Source organism: Phacochoerus africanus, chromosome 6, assembly GCF_016906955.1.
Source record: "Phacochoerus africanus isolate WHEZ1 chromosome 6, ROS_Pafr_v1, whole genome shotgun sequence".
NCBI classification, from domain to species: domain Eukaryota; kingdom Metazoa; phylum Chordata; class Mammalia; order Artiodactyla; family Suidae; genus Phacochoerus; species Phacochoerus africanus.
The window spans coordinates 20444309-20464434 of record NC_062549.1 but is presented as its reverse complement, the minus strand read 5'-3'; the positions used below and the strand labels follow the sequence as shown (position 1 = coordinate 20464434).

At 41.6% G+C, this 20126-nt stretch overlaps 1 protein-coding gene across 1 annotated transcript in view; it reads right to left on the bottom strand.

The window, feature by feature from the left end:
- SAMD12 (sterile alpha motif domain containing 12) overlaps nt 1-20126 on the bottom strand; it is a 428710-nt gene that overhangs the window by 62235 nt on the left and 346349 nt on the right. The window lies entirely within an intron of this gene.

Genomic DNA, 20126 nt, shown 5'->3' with positions numbered 1-20126 from the left:
AACCAACGAACTTATCCCTTAACCAAAGCCAGGCCCCAGAAAAGGAAGATAAGCTGACCAATGTACATAACACTAATTGGCAAGAGAGAGGTAATTAATGTGACATCAAAGCCCATTTATTATTAATTTCAAAATATTTATCAAATATCTGCTATGCACCAAATAAAAAACGCCTAGACTGGGAAATATAAAACTTAGGCTTGCAGTTTATAACAATCCTTTCCGTTAAAAAGTCCTTACCCTTCAATCTTGTTGAAAGCTTCTATTATACCCAAGAAAATTCTCTCAAGCACTTTTTAGTAATAGGTGAAGTTTAAATGACAATGACAACCACCATCATAACAATAACAATGCTTAAACCATAGCCTCCTGCAACTAAAATAGATTCCATCCATGTGAAAATTGGCCACATATGTTGTGGATAAAAGATGAAAGATGTAGAGGAGGCCTGTGGGAATGGGGGCCCGAAACCACTCATTTGAGAATATAACTTAAGTTCTGAAAAATCATTCTAGAGTCAATCCTCTATACGTCAAGTATTAGGTTGTAGTGAGTATTCCACCCGGGGGGTCTTTCAGGCCAAGGTTGACAGGAGGGTGAAGAACAGTTGCAGAAATGGCCGTGATGTAACACTCAATCTTCCCAATAGCCTTTATCAGTGCTGCAGCCTCCTCGTTGGAAACAAGAAAGTTCCAGAGATTATGATTCATGCCGCAAGGGAAGAGACAGCGAGCTATGTTGGAAGGGATTTAAGTAATACCCCCTATGTCATCATCCATCTTGCCACACCAGGCCCTTTGGAGACAATAATTAATAACAGGAACCTAAATTGTTTCCATTCCCTCTGTCCTGGGGGTTCACTCCTTCCTCCCCCAATTCCTCCCCGCCCCGTTTCTTCCCATGACAAATAAGTCAGAAGAGTCCCTCTGCTTCCTACATGATCACACCACATGACAAGCCTTTCAAGCCCACCCGTGCCCACTGCAGGGCCGTGCTGTTGTTCAAACTTTGCAGCACGCAGTTCAGGATTTGTCTTTCCTAAGTCTCCTTGGCCCAAGTTTTTCCATCTTTCTAGGGCTCCTCTCCTGCTCTGAGATTTGCCCTTTGTTCCTGTCCCATGTTGATTTCAGAGGCTGTGATTGACAATGTGGGTTCATTTCCCCTGCACCTGCTCACCCCCACCCCCAAACTGGTGTCTTCTGGTGATCAGGTATCTCTATGCCTTCCCCTTGGTATCTCATATTTCTTCCCAATGCCTTCCCGAATGTTCTCTTAATCCTAATTATCATGAGGTGGCTCAATTCTGGTGAGTCTATGCCTTTGGAATCTTGACATCCACACAAAGGTTAAATTAATAGGCACGTAATCACCTTCGAATTGATCGCTTAAACTGCATCACTGTGATGAAACCCATACAGATGGGGGGATGGGCTACAGAAGGCAGAAAACTCAACTATACCTGAATCTTTAAAGAGCCACATGCACCATATGTCCTTTATTTCTTGTCTTTCTAAGAATTACAGTTTGTGCTCCATTCCCATGGTAAAAAGAAAGATTAGTCAAAAAAAAAAAGAAAGAAAGAAAGAAAAAGAAGTTACCCTCAATCTTCCAGAAAAAGCTATTGTGCTCCATTACAGAATTACAGTTTGTGCTCCATTCCCATGGTAAAAAGAAAGATTAGTCAAAAAAAAAAAAAAAAAAAAAAAAAAAGAAAGAAAGAAAGAAAAAGAAGTTACCCTCAATCTTCCAGAAAAAGCTATTGTTAACCATTTAAGATCTATTCTTTCAGAGATTCTATGGATGTAGTGGATACAAGATAAATAACTATATACCTACATATGTGCATGTATATTTACTTATTCTATACAAAACTTATTCTTCATAACTAGGATACATACATGTGGTTACAAGTTAAAAATGTGTTATATTTTAACTTTTCACATTGGCTATGAGAAGACATTTTCTCATTGAAATAGTGCTGTTCCTGGAGTTCTGTCTTCTGGCTAGACCTCAAAAGTTAATTTAACCTATGAAGCATACGAAAGATTTCATCTAGAATGAAATGGACAAAACAGAAAACCCATTTTCCAATTTTAGCTTTGCCAATCCCAAAGAAAGCCCTGTGACGGGTCAAGTTTCTGTCCAAAGTATTTAAGACTAAAAGTTATAAAGCCCCTCTCTCCCCATCTTTAAAATAAAGATAATAATTCAGACCTCAAAGGCTTGTAAAAATTCTCCTAAATCACCTATATGAAAATGGCCAGCCCCTCGTTATCCCATCTTTAAAATAAAAATCCTAATTCAATGTCCCAAAGGCTTGTAAAATGTCTCTTAAATCATATATATAAAAGCGGCCAACACCTAGCAAGAACTCAATAAATGATTACAAAATGGGTAGCAAGGCCTCCTTAATTTATTTCCATTAGAGATGTTCTTTTTGGCCACGGAACCCACTGCTCAATGAATCTTTTAGGATAGTTCAGATTTAAGCAGAATACAAGAAGTCAACCTAGAATTCAACAATGGCACAGCTTCCACCTCTGGGCACACCCTCTCACCCCTCATTTCCTAGCAGGTTATTCACACAGTGCTGCTGGAGCTGAACCCATCTCATACCACCCTCCTCTCTGTTCAGACTGCAGACACACTGGCCTCCAGAAACCAACGCAGGTCCTGTGTAAGCATCTCATTAGAAAAGCCTCTTTGCTGCTCTCTCCGTTGTGAATGTAGACAAAACAAAGTTAAGTACCCACCATGTTCCAAAGTCACCCATGTCATTTCTGCTCTGTTCTGGGGAGGCTAAATGCCAGAGAAGTGATTCTTTCAACCCCCACCCTGCCCCACAGCCTGTGATTTAATCCGCCACCTTCTGCCAGAAATATGGCTGAAAGTCACCATAATAAAAAGAACCATTAACCCAGCCCAATTAACCAGTGCCCTGTCTGAAATTCTGAGACTGCAGAACCTAAGAGAGACACAGAGATCTTTTCTGACTAATGTTTCCTTTTTGAAGATACAAATAGGTGGTTACTGTGTCCTAAGAATTGTTTTTATCTTCCAAGGACTGGCTATTTTCTTATCTCTGGTCAGGTCGGACTGTCTTGACTTCTTCAATAGAACTCCCACTAAAATGACCAGACGCCGTCTGCCACTCCAAGTCACAGCCTCCCTGGGCTCATTCCGGTAAGGGACACTGAGGGAGGAGCCTGAATTTTAGGCCACGCCTGTGCTACCAGCATGATCTCTGGTTCCACAGTCCCAGGTGGAAACGAAGTCAGTCTTGGCCTCCTTTCCCAAGGATCTGGCTGCTCCAGAATCATCATGTGGAAACTTGTCACTCGTGGGGAATGTTAAGACCAGACATGACCTTGAGAGAATGCAGTGAGTCAAATGCCACTTTTCTCCCAGTGTTCGGAGTCTTATTGAACACTGATCCCTTTATCACGTACAGAGCCGTTTTTGAAATGAAACACTTTCCTCTGACCTTGCACACCATTCAGCTACTAGTTCCCCTCCAGGTTGCTTTATTCTGGCGTGAGGGATTATTCCTTGCTATAGCAGACAGAAATAGCCCAGCTACCTGAACAAGCAGCTGTCCAAGATCCCCAAGATCCTATCCACTGGTGTCAGGCGGACATGGAGAGCCTGAAACCTCTTCCCTGTCCAAGGAAAAACGTAGGCATTTGCAACAGAGGAAATAAAAGGAGGTGCATTCACCCTGCGAGCTGAATCTGCTGGGCCATTCCTGGTCTGCAAACTTGAAAGAGAAGCGTGACAGAACAGGAAATGGAATGATGTTTAGTCATTTTATTGTCCCCGCTCCGGGACTCTTGCACTTCTCTCTTTCTCTGTGACATGAAAGTTTAGCCTATGCTTTCAATCCCAACCACTTTCCTCATCGGGATTTTTGAAGTCCTTATCTGTGGCTTGTCACACCCTACAAGTGTTTTCTTTATACTGACAACTGGGAAGTGAGGTTATAGTCTAGTTATCCACTTGTATGTTTCCCTTCACAGACATTTTCCAAGCACCTACTACGTGCCTGCCACCATGTCACTCTACTAGGTGCTAACACATGAGACTTACTTAAAATTTTGTCAAAGGCCATTGTATTAGTTCACATTATACCAGGCTCCCTATGGCCTCAGAGATGACATAAATGACATATTACCCCCAAGTATAATTTCTAAATGGATGCAAAAGTGAGGAAGGTGGTGAGCAAATAAAAGATGCACTGTCTTCTGAAATGCTTGTTCCCAACTGGCAGGAATGTTTGAACTATTATCAGACATTGCACCCCTCTCTTATTTCATCCTAAAATCAGGATATGGGGAAGCTGAAGTGGGCAATGTCACAGCCATATTAATAATAGTCACAGTGACACCTCACTGACATGGCAGATTTTCTTAAGACGAGGAGCATTGGGAGTTCCCGATGTGGTACAGTGGAAATGACTCCAACTAGTGTTCATGAAGATGTGTGTTTGATCCTTGGCCTTGCTCAGTGGGTTGAGGATCTGGCATTGCCCTGAGCTGTGGTGTAGGTTGCAGACACGGCTTGGATCTGGTGTTGCTGTGGCTGTGCCATAGACTGGTGGCTACCGATCTAATTTGACCCTTAGCTTGGGAACCTTCACATGCAATGGTTGCAGCCCTAAAAAGCAAAAAAGCAAAAAAAAAAAAAAGAAAAAAAAAGAAAAAGAAATATGAGGAGCATTGAGACAGCCTCTGTGTGGCTCAAACACACCAAGCCCATCTGTCAGCTCCTGTACACCCTGACTCAGGGACTGAGTGGATTCTCATTTTAGATGCACTCCATGAAATGTGGCTAGCTGCTCTAAAAATCCTCAGCAGATCAGAAAGTGCAAATTAGTACACTTCAATGCTTACCGGAAGATGACAGCTGTCAGTCTTATGAGGAGAGAGGGAAGGAAAATTAAAAATATAAAATGCAGACACGAGGTCTACAAAAATACAGCAGACCTTGGATGCAGGCATGAAATTCCTCCATCTTTTTGTTTGTTTGTTTTGATTTTTGATTTTCGGGGCTGCAGCTGTGGCTTATGTAAGTTCCCAGGGTAGGGACTGAGTCAGTTGCAGCTGCTGGCCACAGCCACAGCCACAGCCATGCAGGATCCAAGCTGTGTCTGTAACCTACACTACAGTTCATGGCAACACCAGATCCTTAACCCACCGAGTGAGGCCAGGGATCAAACCCATATCCTCATGGATATTCATCAGTTTCATAACCCACTGAGCCACAACAGGCACTCGCACCATGTCTTAAACATGTTATGATTCCAACCAGCACTGTAGCGGAGCAACCCAGGAGCCCGTGCCTAACAGGCCATGGGTGTGACCAATGTATTTGAGAAAGATTTCCATCTAGAATGTTTAAGGCTAAAGAAGAATGTTCTCAACCAGGGGGTGACTCTGCCCTCTGGGGGATACCTGGCAAAGCCTGGAGACATTTTTGGTTGTTGCATTTGGTTGTGGGGGTGGGGTGGGCAGCGTGCCAGTGGCCAAGGGGTAAAGACCAGAGTTGCTGTAAAACGTCCTATAATAGGAAAGCCCTTCCCCCACCTGCCTGCCTACACCCCTGCTCCCAACACACACACACCTACACACACAGAAGTATTCTCGCCCCAAATGTACATAGTGCTGAGACTGAGAAAACTTTGCTCAGTGGAAGAAATTTAATTATTTGAAAAAAATTCACTTATGTGGCTCATCTCAGTCACTAATGATGCAGGAGAAGGAGGCACCTCTGAGTGTCAAGTTCTTCATACCTGCCAAGGCACCTGTGAACATCACAATAATCTTATGAGATGGCTGAGGAAGCTAGCGCGATTTCCACTTTAGAGACAGGAGAGCCAAGAAACAGGAAGCCAGAAGATGCTCCCAGTGATGAATAGATGTCTTGACTCCTCATCTTTCGCTTGTTGCACAAAACCACTATTCTTTAGACCTACTTATTTCTAGAAAGAAAGCAAGAATCAAAACAGTACCACTTGCTCATGCGTATCCCATTTAATTTTAATAAATGAAAACAAAGTCATGGGGCTTCAGTTCACATTCAACAGTCTTTTTTTTTTTTTTTTCCCAGAAAATATGTGTTTTATGCTGGTTGATACGCTGTTTCTAAGATGGTCATTCAGGAGTTATTTCTCTGCCCCCTTTCTCTTCTCCTTATGTATCTTCCAACATATCCCACAAATAAAACTTATTTGAACCCTCACTTATTTCATTGTGTACAAATGTAAAATAATTCCACACACACACACAGTCCACTCTATTTCTGTACATCTTCTTTTTCTTCTTCTGCGAGTCTATGTTTTTTCATGCAAATAAAATTATTGTGGGAAAATCTATATACTGAAAGGCTCAATTACATTCCAGTGCTTTAAGAATTAGTATTTTAATATCTATTATTACTAGCATTTTTACGGGTATAAGATAATCCTATTTTTAAAGTTGTTTTGAAGTATAGTTGATTTACAAAGTTGTGATCGTCTCTGCTGTACAACAAAGTGAGTCAGTTATGCAAGAACACACATCATCCAGTTCATTTGCTCCCTTGCTCTCATCCTCCAAAGGGCTGTTGAGTGTGAAACAGGTGCCGAGCACCTTTCCAGGGGCTGCACCCCAGTGGGGAACAAAACAGACATCTTTCACAAAGCTAGCAGGTCAGAAGTATCTTACCCTTGCTCACTATGCTGTGGTGAATCTGGATCATGTTCGCCAACAGTCCAAACAAAGCCTCACCAAATCCCACATCCTTTCTCTGTGTCCTACACATCTTGCGCTGGATACATGCTGATGGTTTCTACGCAAGCTTTGTACATTTGTGGGATTTATATTCTTGCTTTTCTTCTTCTTCCTCTTGCCCCTGCCATCCAGCAAATGTGTACTCATTGTTTGAGATCCAGAGTAAATGTCCCCTAATAGCAGAGCTGGGAGTTATCCTCTGGGCTCTCATATTATTCCATGAGTATGAGTATTATGTTAATTATCATGGGTAGTAAAATTCACCTGCCTATGAGTCAGCCTTCTAACCATTAGACCAAGTATCTTGAGGGAGGTCATCGTTGTGCCAGCCTCTTCCCTTTGTCTCTTCCACCTCCTTCTTACTCTGCTCCATGTCCTGGGGGGACGGACCTCTACGAACTGTACCCATAGCCTCCCTTTTCTCTGGCTTCCAGGAGGGACCTGCCGATGGGCAGCATCAGAAGCAGTTTCAAGGGACAGGAGAGGAGTGACCTTGGGGTTTATTTTCTTTGGCCATTCTGCATCAGCTATGCCTCACCACATCTCGGGGGGGTGAAAGGTGGGGGTTGGGGGGGGGTCTATCATCCTGGCTCCTCTCCAGGTTCCAAGAGTCACTCCTTCCTCTTGTTCACGGAGGCCAAGGGGTGGTAATGGCTCCCCACTGTCATGCTGCCCAGGGCACTGCACTATCCTTTATGAAGTTATCTAAACCCCTGTCTATACATTTGTAATCAGTCCCTTTGCAAAAACTCTCCTAAAATGATAGAATTTAATTGAACTCTTTCCCTCCTTGTACAAGCCTTACTTATCTTAGAATCCTAGCATCTGACAAGTAGCTGGCTCAAAGAAGATGATCAGAAGATTTCTGCTAAAAATGTAAGTGAGTGAACACAGGTGCTATTGAAATTTTTACTGTCAGTCTTAGGATTTTTCATTTACCAAAAAAGCTGCCCTCATCAAAGGCTTCGATTTCATCAGAGGTAGCAAGTTATTTTTTCTGAACTTGACTAGACACAGTCCCACTTATTAGCACTGCTGTTCTTTGTCATTTTCAACTTTACAGAAAGTAGAAATAAGGCGAAATCTACACTCTCCATAGAGCATCCAAACAACCCTTCTCCTGAATTCTTCATTACTAGCCTCAAACACAAAACAAAATCAAAGCATGAAGTTTCTGTCCTCATCAACAAGCCCTGGTCAGAAAGTTTCTACCTCGGAGGAGACAGAGGATGACAGCTGGGTGGACAAGAGAGGAAACAAAAAAATTCAATGAGCCTCTTGCATTTCAGCAAAAGCTTTCACCCAAAATGAATATGACACATTAAATGAGCATCAGGCTCTAAGACCTTCTCTGGGAGCCTTGTTGGTAGCTGTGTTTTCTAAGTTAGTAAGTGCCTGCTGTTAATGTGAAAATTGGTTTCAACTTAATCTAGCAGCCCAGAAAACACATTATATTTTTGTAGCTATTACCGTTCATATTTAGCACTTTCCTGTACTGTTAGTGACTTGGAGAGTTAATAGTAATTATAGCTCTTGACCATTTATAAAGTTTTTGCAATAGGTGATGGGTTCCACACTGGAAACTTTTCAAAGGTTATTTTTATGGAAACACTGCAAGGCAGGCACTATCTTGCTATTCTATGGACAACAAAGTGGGGGTGGGGGTGGGGGCTGCTTGCAAAGGTGGGATTTGAATGCAAGCACATGCACTCAGAAGCCACAGGGTGGAAACTGCCCTTCTCTGAACAACAGCCACTCACTCCTAGTACCAAAGAGAAACATGTGGACACACAGGGACTTGTGAATTTTCAATCAATTAATTTGTTCAGGGAGGCCGAGTCCCTTATTTCTGAGGGGGGGTTTAGGATGATGCTAAGGAAAAGATAGGGAGAAAAAGGAGTTTGAAAATTTTTTAATTTAAAAGGTATACAAATAATAAATGCTGGAGAGGGTGTGGAGAAAAAGGAACCCTCCTACACTGTTGGTGGGAATGTAAATTGGTGCAACAACTATGGGGAACAGTATGAAAATTCCTTAAAAAACTAAAAAAACTAAAAATAGAGTTACCATACGATCCTGCAATCCCACTCCCAGGCACATATCCAGAGAAAACTCTAATTTGAAAAGATAACACACGCCGGATGTTCAATGCAGCATTATTTACAACAATGAAGATATGGAAGAAATCTAAATGTCTATCGACAGAGGAATGGATAAAGAAGATGTGGTATATTTATACAAAGGGATTTTACTCAGTGATAAAAAAAAGAATGAAATGATGCCATTTGCAGCAACACGGGTGGACCTAGAGATTATCATATTAAGTGAAGTACGTCAGACAAAGAGAAATATCCTATGATATCACTGATACACGAAATCTAAAAAATGATGCACATGAGCTTATTTGCAGTAGAAGTAGACTCACAGACATAGAAAATACATTTATGGTTACCGAGATGGGGTAGTGGGGAGTTGGGGAGAGCAAGTCGGGAGTTTGGGGATTAACATATACACACTACTATACATAAAATAGACAAACAACAAAGACCTACTGTATCACACCGGGAACTATACTCAGTATCTTGTAATAGCCTATAATGGAAAGGAATCTGAAAAAGAATATATATATATGTGTGTGTGTGTGTGTATAACTGAATCACTTTGCTGTAAACTTGAAATGCATATTGTAAATGAACTATAATTCAATTTAAAAAACTAAAGAAAAAATGTTTGTTTTTCCTTTTTTTTTTTTTTTTTTTTACAAATTTTCCAAGGCAGAGAGATTGCTACATGGTAGTAAAACCACATTTGTATTTCTGTTCACAGCCTAAGAACCTTCCCCTCTAGGAGAAAGCCCCAGGCCCACACTAACTTGACTGTGTCTTTAAATGTTATGCAGCACCTAGTATATTACAATGCGGAACAGATGGAAGAACATAAAGCAGATGCAGATCTGCAGTCTAAATAGAGATGAACAATTCTTCAGTTAACAACAAGAAGATGAGGTGGTGGCATAGACGACATGGAAAAGAAGCAGTTTACACCGGAGAGAAGTTCCTGGGAAACGCAGACATTATCACAACTGAACAGAGCATAGAGATTGCATCTTGGCATTTGAAATGACATTCCCTTGTGTCTCCCTGGTGTACAAAATAGGCCTCCGCGGGATACCCAGGAGGAAAGCTAAAGGAAATCTGAAGTCTTCAGAGCCATCAATAGGTAAAGTGGTTGGAAGCAACAGACCCAGGGTTTCAATCGACTTCTAGAATAGAGTTCGGTCACTGTATTTCCCATACCAGGGGGAGGCACCCAAATAATCTTAACCAAAGATAAGAGGAAAAAGAGATGATTTCTCCTGACCGGTTTTTAACTTCGTTTTATTTGAATCATTTTAAATCTCTGGGCATTTATGAACTCATCCCAAAGTAGCAAGAATGGTACCAGGAACTCACATGAATCACACCCCTATTCCAATAACCATCAATGGCTGCCACCCTTGCTCATCTCAGATTTCCTCTCCACATATTCTCCTTGATAGTGTAAAGCAATCTTGATAAAGTGCTTTTTTCTAGTTTCCCTGTAAAACATGCCTACATCCTATCGTTGATTCTGGGGAGAACAGTTGCCAAGTGTTAAACACAGAATCCTTCAAAAGGAAAGCACTGTTCAACCTATGATCATTTTAATTCCTACACGTGGACACATAAAAACAATGGCAGAGGGTGTGAAAAGATGAGACTTTCACTGTCAAATGTGGCAGCATAACAAAATAGAACAGGAAAATTGGTGCTTTTAGGCTTCTGGCATTGTTTTAAGTACAAGCTCTTGGGAAATGTAAAACCCTTCAGACATACATTGAACTGAAGTCACAGAATTCTGTTCTGAGGCACAGAGACATGTATCCCAGAAAAAATATTTATTAGTGAAATCAATCCACATGTTTCAGGGCTGGCTTTTTACTGCAGCCTTACCCTAAATGCAACCAAAAGATGAGGGGAAAAAAGACATGGCTCCTAGCTTCAATGAAGTTAAGACTTCCTAGCAACTGCAAGAGAAAGACCTCAGCAACCATAAAGAGGAGCATATGTAAATATACAACAAAGAGTTTTATATGTAAATGCTTAGGGGATGCTGAGTAATTGGTCCTGCTCAGAGGCGCACCAGCGTGTGAGGCTGGGGAGATGGAAATAGAGCCTGGGCTCTCAGTGGAGGCATTGACAGCAAACGTATAAACATAATTCTTAAAAGGCTCGCCATAAATGAAAAAAGCACCGACCACTCCTGGTCTAAGCCAGGAGGAGATGGTTTTCATCGTGTAATCTGAGACTTCCTGCCCTTTGTGAAAGCTAAAGCCATCTTCCATTGCAATGGGAAGAGTCCTGCATTCTGTTGTTTCCTAATCTAAGTTTTGGTTTTATATTCGGTTTAAGTCCAACTTTTTTGCTTTGTTCCTGATGAACACCTGCAAAAAGCAACACAATCTTCTAGTTAGCTCTCTATCCATAAGGCAACCGGTTCCTGGGTAACCACCCCCATTGCTTTGGTTCTGTGGTGTCTTTGCAAGACACACCCTGACACATCCTCCTCCACCTCAAGTTCCTCCCAAGTTCCACTAAACAGCGTACTCAGATCCTGGACTTCTGGCCATCGTTGACGAAATTCTCCTCATGTTTTGATTTAATGACTTTGATAATCATATTGGAGTAATCTTTCAGATTCTTTGTGTGTGTGTGTGCCATTTCTAGAGCCACTCCCGTGGCACATGGAGGTTCCCAGGCTAGGGGTCGAATCGGAGCTGTAGCCTCCGGCCTACACCACACCCACAGCAACGCGGGATCCGAGCCACGTCTGCAACCTACACCACAGCTCACGGCAACGCCGGATCCTTAACCCACTGAGCAAGGGCAGGGATCGAACCCACAATCTCATGGTTCCTAGTCGGATTCGTTAACCACTGAGCCACGACGGGAACTCCTGGAGTAATCTTTTGGTTTTTAAAGCCGAAGAAAGGAAGACAAAATTGTTTTTATAGGAAACATTCTGCAAACCCTGGTGACCCATCACAAAGTCTTCAAGATCCTCCTAGCTGGTGGTTTGCTAAAGCCAGTTAGGATAAGTGCTAGAGTGACAGCAACAGTGCTGTGCTATGCACAGGAGTGAGCCAGGTGAAGGCAGAGGGCCAGGGGAAGCCAGAAAATGAAGGAAATGCCTGACAGTGAGAACAAGAATGTCTGGTCCTGCTTTCTGTGTGTCCCCAGAGTGATTCTGAGACACAGCGACCTTCCCCTCAGCTTTTCCTACGTGTTTGGAGAATTGCTGGAGAAGGGAATGATGGAGAAATTTTGTGGACCCGACAGCATCGCAAGAGAAGGTCTTAAATGGAGACAGAACTGTCCTTGGTAGACAGGAAAGGACCACAGACAGAATAAGGTTAATTCCATGGGTAGCTCCTATGACCTCCACTATATTGCTTCTCACATGGCCACTGGAAGTTTTATTATCCTGCCAAGGGCAGGGCTCGGGGAATGTTGCTCAGTTACTTCCGATGGTGATTAGCTGAGGGAGTGGAGGTGGCCTGCAAGGAGGCATTTTCATAATGAGAACATCCTGAATGTAGTTATCCTGGCACTATTAGCACTCCTCAACTTGCCAAATATCCCCAACTCTCCTTTGGACTTGGACATCTTCAAAACATCCACTACTGGCTAAATGATTAGGACTTGGCCTGACAGCTCCTGGTGGCTAAGTGGTAAAGCAATATCTCAAAAAGTATTCGTCTTTAATGATGGGCATTTGACATCTTTATGTAGGTTTTAAGAGCTAGTACATACATGTTCACTAGACATCCACTGGAGCCAGATGGCAGCGTGTAACAGGGAGAACAACCTGGGCACCATGGGGCATTACTTCTCTATTTATTTAAGCATGGCAAGACATACTGCTGAAGGCTTGTTTTATAAGCTGGGGCTAGAAATTGAGGCGTCTAGGCCGGAGAGAAGATAGTCTTAAAGGGGGGCGTGGAGGACCATCCAAGGGCAGACAGAATCCAAAGAGCAGGGAAAGAGAGAGAGTCCAAACCAGTCCTTCCAATTTCAGAAGGAAAATCAAAGTCATAAAAGAGTGCATTGGTTGTGGGCCCTCGCTCTCACCCGTGAGTCAGCTGGAACCAGAAGCCCTCTCTTGGGGTCCCTTCAGTCATTTAACTCAACGCTTACTTAGAATCTATTAGCGGAACAAGTGATACGGATCAGACTCGGAGCAGGTTCATGGGCACTTAAGTGGTCTCTGAATGGGCTTCTGGGACTCCCTGCTTCTCCTAAAGTGTGTGGGAAATCTGTACACAGGAATTTTTCTGAAGAGCAGGTCCACTGTTTTAATGAGATTAAAAGCCTTGTGACCAGAAAAAGGGAAAGCCCCTTGGCGCTCCCTTTCCAAGACTGCAAGGCAGGCACAATAAAAGACACTTGGGTAAGATAGGGGCCACCCCCTCTCCCAGCCCGGCCTTTTTAAGTAAGAGGCATATACCGTTTCCTTCTGAAGAAGGGGTAAGGAGTTTCCTTAAACTCCAGAGTTTTTCAGGTCTTACAATGCCTCGATGCTCAGGACTTAATCTGTACTGTCTGTAAGATCAAAAAGTGTCCTAAAGAAATACCACCAAGAGTGGCAGATAAACAAAAGCAGATAAAAGGGAGATGTTCCGAGAAGGCCGAGGCCAGCTGGATCCTATCATCCACAAGTGAGGGGACATCACCTCATCAGCTTCCGACCAAGGCGGCACGTCCACAGCATGTGGACAGAGCGGTTTGCTGGGAAAGATGCACAGACGGGGATCAGCATTGTCTCTACCTCTCACCTCTGGCGGTGGAGACAGATGCGCTCATTAATTTGGCTTTTCGGCACGTTTTTCCATCTTATCTTTGTTAATCAGTTTGAAATCTATGTGTAATATACAGATTTTACGTCACAGGTATCTAGGCCTAATTTTATTGTTTGTTCATATTTTGGCTGGGCCTGGGTATGTGGAAATTCCTGGGCCAGGGACTGAGGCCTCGTCATGGCAGAAGCCTGGGCTGCTGCAGTCACAATACTGGATACTTAACCCGCTACACCACCAAGGAACTCCTAGGCCTAATTTGAAGAATTGAATAGCAAGCACTCTAAGATGTGCTATAAGAAACCTACACTCTTCCTCTGCCCTCTCCCTAACTCCCTCTTCCCCCAACTCATTATTTTGGCATTCAGATATCTCTAAATGATATACTTACATTGCTGCTGAAATTTTTTTCAAACTTTAAAAAGGTCAATTTCCCACGGAAATTGTAGAGGGCTTGGATCCTGCGGTGGCTGTGGTGTAGGCCCGTGGCTACAGCTCCAGTTCAACCCCCTAGCCTGGGAACCTCCATATGCTGCTGCTTTGGCCCTTAAAAAAAAGTTTACTCCATCATCAGTTTTGGATACTATGTATGTATGTATGTATGTATGTATGTATTCATTTCTTCTTTTCTAGGGCCGCACCCTCGGCATATGTAGGTTCCCAGGCTAGGGGTCTAATTGGAGCTGTAGCCGCCAGCCTACACCACAGCAACAGCAACACAGGATCTGAGGCGCATCTGAGACCTACACCACAGCTCACAGCAATGCCAGATCCTTAACCCACTGAGCAAGGCCCGGGATCGAACTTGAAACCTCATGGTTCCTAGTTGGATTCATTAACCACTGAGTCATCAGGAACACCCAGATAGCATTTAAATAGTATAGTAATGTAAACACTGAATGTTGACTGAGTGAAAATTACCACATGGGGATGGAGCCAGGTGGGAAGGGTGACATGAGTGATGGAAGTGGAGGGAGAAAAGAGAGTTTAGCCCTCTGCGTTCCCATGAGGAGTTATCACAGGAGTTCCTGCTGTGGTGCAATGGGGTTAGCGGCATCTCTGCAGCACTGGGATGGGGGTTCCATCCCCAGTCCGGCGCAGTGGGTTAAGGATCCAGCCTTGCAGCGGGTCTCACTGTGTCTCAGATCTGATCCCTGGCCCGGGAACTCCAAGTGCCACAGGACAGCCTGAACAACCCCCTCCCCCAAACCCCAACCCCTCCCCACAACTACTATCACAATTCCTTTCTTGCACAACTATGCTTTCCTAGGAGGTAGCAATTATCTTGTTTTTCAGTTTGTTTGGTTTTCTAAATAGTTATCACTAATTCAGCCCCAAACTCTTCACCGCTTGTCTAAATACCCTCTCAAGATCTTTCATACTTTAGGTATTCTATCAATTTCGTCTTCCTGGAGAAGTCCCCCCTGGAGCCTCGATCTCAGCTATGTCTGGTGGCCCCCGTTCCCAGAGACTGTTTCACCCTTTCCAGGAATAAAGCTTCAGTCATTGGCCATGGTGGGGGCGTGACAGCCTTCTGGAAATAAGGAGAGGTTGGGGGGGGGGCTGGGGATATGATTGTTTCTCAAACTTCTCCATGATCTTTATTTTAGCTTAGATATTAGTATCTTGAGCCAACTGAAGTATTTACCCTACTTCCCTCTGCTTTCCAGCTTCCAAAATATGTATATTTTCCTCTCCCCTTTCGTTTTCCCTGTCTTGACGGATTTATGCCCTTAACATTTTTCTTTGTTTGCTGGCCTTTCTTTTTTTTTTTTTTTTTTTTAAAGCAGGAAATAAATGTAGAAGTGTGTAGCCAATGTGCTTTCGCTGCTTTTGAGAGTGTTTAGAAATCAATACTGCGGAAAACCCAGGCAAATACTTTAAGCAGGCATTTCATCAACAGCTATTTATAAGACATATGCTTATCTGTAACTTATAGAGGGAGGAAATGAGGCCCATTTTGCATCAAGTAAGTCATTTGCCGGACTGATAAAAACATTGAACACCTTATGCCCCGTCCTCTTTTCACTTAACCTTCTTAATTTTAGGCTTCTGTAGAGCATCGCCTTCTTGATAGTCTATGGCTGCAGTTGGGTCCCAAATACCTGAGAATTGCCTCAGGCAATCAATACCTCTGTCACGCTCTATTACAGCTGATCAATATGGACAAGGATGCAATGAGGTGGAAGCAAGATGTTTTATTCAATCAAGTTTTGGGTCTCTTTTATTGACCCCAACACTTTGGTAGTGTTTACCAAACTTCTATACTCCTCTCACCTAGTTTGTTTTACTTCTGCTAGCACGGTTTTTGTCGTTGTTGTTGTTATTTTTTGCATAAAGCACCTGCACAGCCCTTCCTTCAAAGTTTCAGACTGAATGCATCCGCATGAACAGGTCTGGATCTTAGACTCATCTCCGCCCCAGTGTCTGTGACTTGGGGTAAATACCATCATGACAGATATCCCGCATCTGTGCAATGCGAGCAGTTAAGACCCACAAACTGGTACTCCAAGGGTCAGCTGGGGTCAGCAGACATATTTAGCACGGTTGGCACAATGAAGAATTTTTTTGGAATGTGATTGCCATTCGTAGTGGGGAGAGAGGAAAGAAGTCCACAGTTTTCTGCAGTAATCACTACTTCCTACTATGGCAACATCACCAGGGGGCTTTACAAATTCTATGAAATCTCTGCTCTCTAAATGTATTTGATTTTTTTTTTGCACAATGACTACTTTCTCTCATATCCGCTTGAGCACCAACCTCCTTTGAGTTTTTGGACACTGCAAATAACATCAGCCAAAATACCCCAGAATCCTGGGGGTGGCAGAGGTAGATTAGCTGTGCAACCACCTAACAACAGCAGGAGTATGTTATGAAATAAAGCGACCTTCCTCTCCTATATGTTTGCGGGTTTTTCTCTGATCAGTACTGAGAACTAGCTGACTCCTCTTTCTATACATTTCCATTTTCTGAATGGACATCAGTGTGAGCAATATTATCACCACCCGCTTTCCTTTCTCTTGCTTCACTCCACATATTTGCCATATTTAGATCTGAAATTCCCAGAGACTAGGATGGTCATGTTTGAGTTTATTCTTCTTTTTCTTTTCTAAATGTCTATTTGGAATGCAATGTTTTTTATTCTACACATAGGACATTAAATGGAAACACTCCTCATTTGTACTTGGTCTTTTTTTCAGGAGGTTAGGGAGTCACAGAACATACCATGTGCTGAATTGGTACTTTTTGGAGCTTGGCCATTAAAAGGAAAATTGATGACACAGATATTAGAGAGTCTTTCTTAGCAGTCTCCTCTGCACACCCTTGAACATCTTCTACATCATACACTTGATCTTATAATCCGAAGGACAACAACCGTGACGTATATCTTGGATTAAAGAGAGAAAGCACACATTGCAAGAGACCAGAGAACAAACAAGGATGAAAGAAGAGAGAAGATAGCTTATTGATACAATAAGCAGGCCAAGGGGTCATTGCATCAGCTGAATATAATTATTAGGTAAATGGTAATCCCAGGAGATTAAAGTTTAAACCAAATAAAGCAGCAGTAAGTTATCATGTCTCTCATTATCAGACCGAGAAACCATGATTCATTGATTGAAGTCTGAAAACTGCCTGAATGCAAGGGAAGACTGGGAAGGATTGAGGGGGTGCAATACGATAATTTTTGAAGACCTCCTATGTCACCTGTCCGGTAGCAGCTTTTATACGTTTCCTCACTAAATTTTATTCAGGGGAAGCACCCGTGCTGACTGACTGGCTAAAGATGGTCCACTCAATTAGCCTGAGCAATGAGGAGGTTTGCAGCTCAGAGGCACAGAGGCTGAAGCCTTCCATGAAGGCTTTGTGATGAGCTTTGATACCAGGTAATGGTTATCGTGACAGAGATGCCCATACATGGCTTTCAAAGGAACCCAGTAAGCATTTAGGACCCCCCCAACAACAAACTGTAGTAGACCATGCAGATACATAGATGGAAAAATAAAGAGCCCACCTCAAGGAATGTGTCCTATTGAAAGAGGGCTGAGCATCATGGAAATGGGTTTAGTCCTGGATGTAGGGACAAGTAGCTCCAGAAGGTCATAATCAAAGTGAAATGAACAAGGCCTGGATCCATGACACAAAGAGTGGCTGGGATGTATCATTGCTTACTTTGTGCTCAACATTCTCCTAGAACTCTGCCTAAGCTATTTCATTTTATATAGCAATCAATGATAGTTAACATTTATTTGGTACCTATTAAATTCCAAGCTGATATCATTTTGTTTAATTCTCGCCCCCATGGTTGAAGCAGGTATTGTTATTTTCTGCTTGGTAGATGACGAGGTACCTTAGGGAAGTTAAGGACTTTGCAAAGGACTAAGTGAGCAGGTAGTGACGCATACTGCATGACACGGATCTGCAGTTTTAAGAAATGAAAGTGTGGGTTTAGAAGAATGTGAAGAAAAACAAAGTCGGAGAATTTGGTGACAGGCCAAATAAACACAAAGGCCAATAAATGAAATAAAACACAAAGGCCAATAAATGATTACTGTGTGAGGTTTCCTGCACGTGAAGTTGGCACTTTTCCAGAATTGATGCTTTGATGGGGTAACAGGACAAATATATCAAAGAAGATCACATATTCCATCCACATTTCTAATGATTTTTGTGTTTTGTTTTATACATTATGAAATGTCCCATAGACAATAGAAAATGTAGAGTCTAACAATAACACTTGCGTATCTCTCAGCAGCTTAAGATGTAGAAAACTGCACACAAGCCCTTCCTTGATCTCATCGCCTGTGCTCCCCTCAGATGTAATCGAGATTCTGAATTTTGTGTTATTTCCTCATTTTTCCTTACAGTGTATATGCATACGTATTTTTAAACATAAAGTTTGCCTGTTTATGAACAACTTTATGTAAATGTCATATAAATGGGATGATACTGTATATTCTTCTCCGATTAGCTTTTCATTCAACATTCTGGTGAACGCACATAGATAAGGTCCATTGGTTTTCCTGCCGTGATGGGAGGCCATTATATGAAGATGCTATGATGGATTTCTCTCTTCTAAGTCAAAGAAAGATTGGGTAAGTTCCAGTTTTATGCTATTAAAATCAAAGCTGCTATGAACATTCTGGGGCATGTCTCCTGTTCTACAAATTATTCACTAGGCCACATTTCTCTACACTCTCCAAAACTATTTTGAATAGATATGGTGACACCTAGCACCTTCATTTTTGTTCCTGATTTTAAAGAGGCTTCCAAAAATATTTCACCATTGAATGTGATGTTCACCATAAGTTTTTAAATTTTTTTTTAAACTTTTTAAAGTACAACTGATTTACAATGTTTCTTTCACTTTAAGTTTTTTATAGATATACTTTATTGGGTTAGGAAAATTCCTTTCTATTTCTAGTTCGCTGAGAAGTTTTATCATGGTTATAGAATTTTCTAGAATGATTTTTTGATTTGTATTAAGATGACATATGATTTCCCCTAATCAGCTGATATGATGAATCACATTAAATAATTTTCTAATAATGGACTAACCTTGCTTCCATGGATAAACCAAATTTATGATAAATCACTTTAAGATGCACTGCTTAATTTGGTTTGCTAAAGTTCTTTTTACTTGTTAATGCTCTACAAATTTGAATTGTGCATAATTTTATTTTCTTATACCATCTGTGCCAAGTTTTGGATCCAAAGTTAATATTGGCCTTGTAGAATAAGTTTGGGATTATTCTTTTACTGCTGTCTAAAAGAATTTACGTATTGTGGAATTTAATATTTGGCGTAACTCATATGCAAAACCTTCTGGTCTAGTGTTTTCCAGTAGAAAAAAATATTTAATTACTGCTTTCATTTCTCTCATGACAGCACCATTCAGATGCTGCATTTTTTTCTCAAATTAGTTTTATTTATTTTTAGATTGTTCATTTTACCTAAAATTTCAAATTTATCTGCATAGTTTATAATTTTGTCCTATTATATCTAATTAACTCTTGTGCATTTGTAATCATAGACTTTATATCTTTCTTATTTGTGCAATTCTTCCGTGCAATCTCATTAATTCATTACTCTTTTCAAAGAATAATGGTCATCTCTGTGTATTCTATTTCATTTGTTTTTGTTCTTTTAATTGTTCTCTGATATCTCTGGGTTTACTTTTTCTGAATTTTTCAGTTGAAATTCGTTCACTACATTTTTTTTTTTTGGATATAAGCATTCAAGGCTATAAATTTCTTTGTGAGAATTACTTTAGCTTCATGTCACATATTTTAAGAAGTATTACTTATATTATCTCTTAATTTACATAGTTTCCATTATGATTTATCCTTTGATCCGCAGGTAATTCAAAAGGGGATTTTAAAATTTCCATACATATACACTTATCTTTTTATGACTGATTTGTTTACAATCTGTGTAATCAAATGGGTTCTTTGACATTTGTTGAGACTTGCTCTATGTCCTAG